Raw genomic sequence first — 6,848 nt, 5'->3', positions numbered from 1 at the left:
ATGCCACGAAACCTGTTGAAGATTTCTTTCTGGCAGGAAGAGACCCTAGAAACTTTTGGAGGTCACGAGAAGAGGCTCATGGGGCCCACTGGGCACCAGGGCGTGATAGGGGCCTTTGGCGCACCCTGGTGGGTAGTGGGGCCCATGGGTACCGTCTTGACCTACATCTGCCTCTATAAATACTCTAAAATCCCAAACACCCTAGAGGAGTCGACGAAACACTTTTTCCGCCGCCGCATGTTCCAGAACCACGAGATCAAATCTAGAGGCCTTTTCCGGCACTCTGCCGACGATCACAGAGGGGTTCTTCATCATCATTGCCACCCTTCCGATGATGCGTGAGTAGTTTACCACAGACCTATGGGTCCGTAGTTAGTAGCTAGATGGCTTCCTCTCTCCTTTTGATCTTCAATACAATGTTCTCCTTCATGTTCTTGGAGATCTATTTGATGTAATGACTTTTTGCGGTGTGTTTGTTGGGATCTGATGAATTGTGAGTTTATGATCAGATCCATCCATGAATATTATTTGAGTTTTCTATGAACTCCTTTATGCAAGATTGTTATAGCCTCGTATTTCTTCTCCAAATTATTGGTTTGGTTTGGCCAACTGGATTGATTTCTCTTGCCATGAGAAGAGGTGCTTTGTGATGGGTTTGATCTTGCGGTGCTCAATCTCAGTGACACAAAGAGACATGACACACATGTATCGTTGCTATTAAGGGTAACAAGACGGGGTTTAGTCATATGTGAGTTTATCTTGTCTAGATCATGTCATCTTGCCTAATGCATTACTCCGTTTTTCCATGAACTTAATACCACTAGATGTGCTACTTCTTTAGTTTGCGTTAGTTTTTCCCTTGAGGAGGAAAGAGTGATGCAGCAAAGTAGAGATAAGAATTTCCCTCAATTTGAGAACCAAGGTATCAATCCAGTAGGAGAAAACGCACAAGTCACCGAATACCTGCACAAGCAAACAACAACTTGCACCCAACGCGATAAATGGGTTGTCAATCCCTTCACGGTTACTTGAAAAAGTGAGATCTGATAGAGATAGATAATGAAGGAAATATTCCCTAGAGGCAATAATAAATTTGTTATTTATATTTCCTTATATCATGATAAATGTTTATTATTCATGCTAGAATTGTATTAACCAGAAACTTAGTACATGTGTGAATACATAGACAAACTGAGTGTCACTAGTATGCCTCTACTTGACTAGCTCGTTAATCAAAGATGGTTAAGTTTCCTAGCCATGGACAAAGAGTTGTCATTTGATAAATGGGATCACATCATTAGAGAATGATGTGATTGACTTGACCCATCCTTTAGCTTAGCACTTTGATCGTTTAGTTTACTGCTATTGCTTTCTCCATAACTTATACATGTTCCTATGACTATGAGATTATGCAACTCCCGAATACCGGAGGAACACTTAGTGTGCTATAAAACGTCACAACATAACTAGGTGACTATAAAGATGCTCTACAGGTGTCTCCGATGGTGTTTGTTGAGTTGGCATTGATCGAGATTAGGATTTGTCACTCCGTGTATCGGAGAGGTATCTCTGGGCCCTCTCGGTAATGCACATCACTATAAGCCTTGCAAGCAATGTGACTAATGAGTTAGTTATGGGATGTTGCATTACAGAACGAGTAAAGAGACTTGCCGGTAACGAGATTGAACTAGGTATTGAGATACCAACAATCAAATCTCGGGCAAGTAACATACCAATGACAAAGGGAACAACGTATGTTGTTATGCGGTTTGACTGATAAAGATCTTCGTAGAATATGTAGGAACCAATATGAGCATCCAGGTTCCGCTATTGGTTATTGACCGGAGATGAGTCTCGGTCATGTCTACATAGTTCTCGAACCCGTAGGGTCCGCACGCTTAACGTTCGGTGACGATCAGTATTATGAGTTTATGTGTTTTGATGTACTAAAGGTAGTTCGAAGTCCCGGATATGATCACGTATGTGACGAGGAGTCTCGGAATGGTCGAGACACAAAGATCAATATATTGGAAGGCTATGTTTGGACATCAGAATGGTTCCGGGTGAGTTCTGGCATTTATAGGAGTATCGGGGGGTTACCGGAACCCCCCGGGGAGTATACGGGCCTTAATGGGCCTTAGTGGGAGAGAAGAGAAGGCAGCCTAGGTGCCCCCCCCCCCAAGCCCAATCCGAATTGGGTGGGGGGCCGGCCCCCCTTTCCTTTCTCCTTCCCCCTCTTCCTTCTATTCCTAGTGGGACTAGGAAAGGGGGGAGTCCTACTCCTACTAGGAGGAGGACTCCTCCCCCTTGGCGCGCCTAGAGAGGGCCGGACGGCCTCCCCCTCCCTCCTTTATATACGTGGGGAGGGGGCACCCTAGAACACACAAGTTGATTGTTTAGCCGTGTGCGGTGCCCCCTTCCATAGATTTCCACCTCGATCATATCGTTGTAGAGCTTACGCGAAGCCCTGCGTCGGTAACTTCATCATCACCGTCATCACGCCATCATGCTGACGAAGCTCTCCCTCGACACTCAGCTGGATCTAGAGTTCGTGGGACGTCGCCGATTTGAACGTGTGCAGATCGCGGAGGTGACGTACCTTCGGTGCTAGGATTGGTCGGATCGTGAAGACATACAACTACATCAACCGCGTTGTCATAACGCTTCCGCTTACGATCTACAAGGGTACATGGACAACACTCTCCCCTCTCGTTGCTATGCATCACCTAGATGGATTTTGCGTGTGCGTAGGATTTTTTTTGAAATTACTGCGTTCCCCAACAGATAAATGGTAAAGTAAATATTTTTGGTATTTTGTGTTAATAGATCAGAAAGTAAAAGATTGCAAAATAGTAGATCATAAACTTATATGATGGAAAATAGAACTTGTATGATGGAAAATAGACCCGGGGGCCATAGGTTTCACTAGAGGCTTCTCTCATGATAGAAAATAATACGGTGGGTGAACAAATTACTGCTGAGCAATTGATAGAAAAGCGCAAAGTTATGGCGATATCTATGGCGATGATCATGAATATAGCCATCACGTCCTTGTCAAGTAGATCGAAACGATTCTATGCTACCTCTTGAGCACTGCGTTGGTTTTCCACGAAGAGGAAGGGATGATGCAGCAAAGTAGCGTAAGTATTTCCCTCAGTTTTTGAGAACCAAGGTATCAATCCAGTAGGAGGCTACACGCAAGTCCCTCGTACCTGCACAAAACAAATAAATCCTCGCAACCAACGCAAATAGGGGTTGTCAATCCCTATAGGGCCACTTACGAGAGTGAGATCTGATAGATATGATAAAGATAATATTTTTGGTATTTTTGTGATAAAGATTCAAAGTAAAATAAAGGCAAAGTAAATAGCAAAGTAGTAGGAGATCAATATGATAAAGATAGACCCGGGGGCCATAGGTTTCACTAGTGGCTTCTCTCGAGACCATAAGTATTCTACGGTGGGTGAACAAATTACTATTGAGCAATTGACAGAATTGATCATAGTTATGAGAATATCTAGGCATGATCATGTATATAGGCATCACGTGTGAGACAAGTAGACCGACTCCTGCCTGCATCTACTACTATTACTCCACTCATCGACCGCTATCCAGCATGCATCTAGAGTATTAAGTTAAAAACAGAGTAACACCTTAAGCAAGATGACATGATGTAGAGGGATAGACTCATGCAATATGAAGAAAACCCCATCTTGTTATCCTCGATGGCAACAATACAATACGTGCCTTGCTGCCCTTACTGTCATCGGGAAAGGACACTGCAAGATTGAACCCAAAGCTAAGCACTTCTCCCATTGCAAGAAAGATCAATCTAGTAGGCCAAACCAAACTGATAATTTGAAGAGACTTGCAAAGATAACCAATCATACATAAAATAATTCAGAGAAGATTCAAATATTATTCATAGATAGACTTGATCATAAACCCACAATTCACCGGTCTCAACAAACACACCACAAAAAGAAGATTACATCGAATAGATCTCCACAAGAGAGGGGGAGAACATTGTATTGAGATTCAAAAAGAGAGAAGAAGCCATCTAGCTACTAACTATGGACCTGTAGGTCTGAAGTAAACTACTCACACTTCATCAGAGAGGTATGGTGTTGATGTAGAAGCCCTCCGTGATCGATGCCCCCTCCGGCGGAGCTCCGGAACAGGCCCCAAGATGGGATCTCGTGGATACAGAAAGTTACGGCGGTGGAATTAGGGTTTTGGCTTCGTATCTGATCGTTTGGGGGTACGTGGATATATATAGGAGGAAGAAGTACGTCGGTGGAGCAACAGGGGCCCACGAGGGTGGGGGCGCGCCTGGTAGGGTAGGGCGCGCCCCCTACCTTGTGGCCTCCTATTACGTGCCTTGGCGTAGGGTCCAAGTCTCCCGGGTCTTATCTGTTGAGAAAATCATGTTCCCGAAGGTTTCATTCCGTTTGGACTCCATTTGATATTCCTTTTCTTCGAAGCCCTAAAACAGGCAAAAAAACAACAATTCTGGGCTGGGCCTCCGGTTAATAGGTTAGTCCCAAAAATATTATAAAAGTGGATAATAAAGCCCAATAATGTCCAAAACAGTAGATAATATAGCATAGAGCAATCGAAAATTATAGATACGTTGGAGACATATCATTCTACATCTACTACTATTACTCCACACATCGACCGCTATCCAGCATGCATAAAGAACGGAGTAACGCATTAAGCAAGATGACATGATGTAGAGGAATTAACTCAAGCAATATGATGAAAACCCCATCTTTTTATCCTTGATGGCAACAATACAATACGTGCCTTGCTGCCCCTACTGTCACTTGGAAAGGACACCGCAAGATTGAACCCAAAGCTAAGCACTTCTCCCATTGCAAGAAAAACCAATATAGTTGGCCAAACCAAATCGATAGTTCGAAGAGAATTACAAAGATATTAAATCATGCATATAAGAATTCAAACGCGATTCAAATAATATTCATAGATAAGCTGATCATTATTCCACAATTCATCGGATCTCGGCAAACAAACCACAAAAAAAGTATTACATCGAATAGATCTCCAAGAACGTCGAGGAGAACATGGTATTGAGAATAAAAGAGAGAGATAAGAAGCTATATAGCTACTAGCTATGGACCCATAGGTCTAAAATAAAGTACTCACACTTCATCGGAAGGGCAATAGAGTTGATGTAGAAGCCCTCCATGATCGAATCGCCCCCCGACAGGATGCCGGAAAAGGTCCCTAGATGGGATCTCATGGGTAAAGAAGATTGCGGTGGTGGAAAAGTGTTTTTGTGGCTTGTTCCAGTGCTTTGGGGATATAAGAGTATATATAGGCGAAAGAATTAGGCCAGGAGGTGCACGAGGGGCCCACAAGGGTGGGGGCATGCCCTACCCCCTTGGGCACGCCCTACCCCCTGGGCGCGCCCTCCGTCCTTGTGGCCGCCTCGTGGCTCCTCCGACTTCATATCCAAGTCTCCTGGTCTAAGAAAAATCATCACGAAGGTTTTATTCCGTCTGGACTCCATTTGGTATTCCTTTCCTACGAAACTCAAAAACAGGGGAAAAACAGGAACTGACATTGGGTTCTAGGTTAATAGGTTAGTCCCAAAAATAATATAAAATAGCATATTAATGCATATAAAACATCCAAAATAGATAACATAATAGCATGGAACAATAAAAAATTATAGATACGTTGGAGACGTATCAAGCATCCCCAAGCTTAATTCCTGCTCGTCCTCGAGTAGGTAAATGATAAAAACAATTTTTTTGATGTGGAATGCTACCTAACATATTTATCCATGTAATATTTCTTTATTGTGGCATGAATGTTCAGATCCGTATGATTCAAAACAAAATTTTAATATTGACATAAAAACAATAATACTTCAAGCATACTAACAAGGCAATTATGTCTTCTCAAAATAACATGGCCAAAGAAAGCTTATCCATACAAAATCATATAGTCTGGCTATGCTCCATCTTCATCACACAAAATATTTAAATCATGCACAACCCCGATGACAAGCCAAGCAATTGTTTCATACTTTTGATGTTCTAAAACTTTTTCAACTTTCACGCAATACATGAGCGTGAGCCATGGATATAACACTATAGGTGGAATAGAAGGCGGTTGTGGAGAAGACAAAAAGAAGGAGATAGTCTCACATCAACTAGGTGTATCAACGAGCTATGGAGATGCCCATCAATAGATATCAATGTGAGTGAGTAGGGATTTCCATGAAACGATGCACTAGAGCTATAAGTTTTTGAAAGCTCAACAAGAAACTACGTGAGTGTGCATCCAACTCGATTGCTCACAAAGACCTAGGGCAATTTGAGGAAGCCCATCATTGGAATATACAATCCAAGTTCTATAATCAAAAATTCCCACTAGTATATGAAAGTGACAATATAGGAGACTCTCTATCATGAAGATCATGGTGCTACCTTGAAGCACAAGTGTGGTAAAAGGATAGTAACATTACCCCTTCTCTCTTTTCTCTCATTTTTTATTTGGTCCTTCTCTCATTTTTTTGGCCTCTTTTTTTCATCTGGAGTCTCATCCCGACTTGTGGGGGAATCATAGTCTCCATCATCCTTTCCTCACATGGGACAATGCTCTAATAATGAAGATCATCACACTTTTATTTACTTACAACTCAAGAATTACAACTCGATACTTAGAACAAAATATGACTCCATATGAATGCCTCCGGCGGTGTACCGGGATGTGCAATGAGTCAATGACATGTATGAAAGAATTATGAATGGTAGCTTTGCCACAAATATGATGTCAACTACATGATCATGCAAAGCAATATGACAATGATGGAG

This window comes from Triticum aestivum, chromosome 5A (genome assembly GCF_018294505.1).
Source record: "Triticum aestivum cultivar Chinese Spring chromosome 5A, IWGSC CS RefSeq v2.1, whole genome shotgun sequence".
In the NCBI taxonomy this organism is placed as follows: domain Eukaryota; kingdom Viridiplantae; phylum Streptophyta; class Magnoliopsida; order Poales; family Poaceae; genus Triticum; species Triticum aestivum.
The sequence above is the reverse complement of the archived record's forward strand: the minus strand, read 5'-3'. Positions refer to the sequence as shown.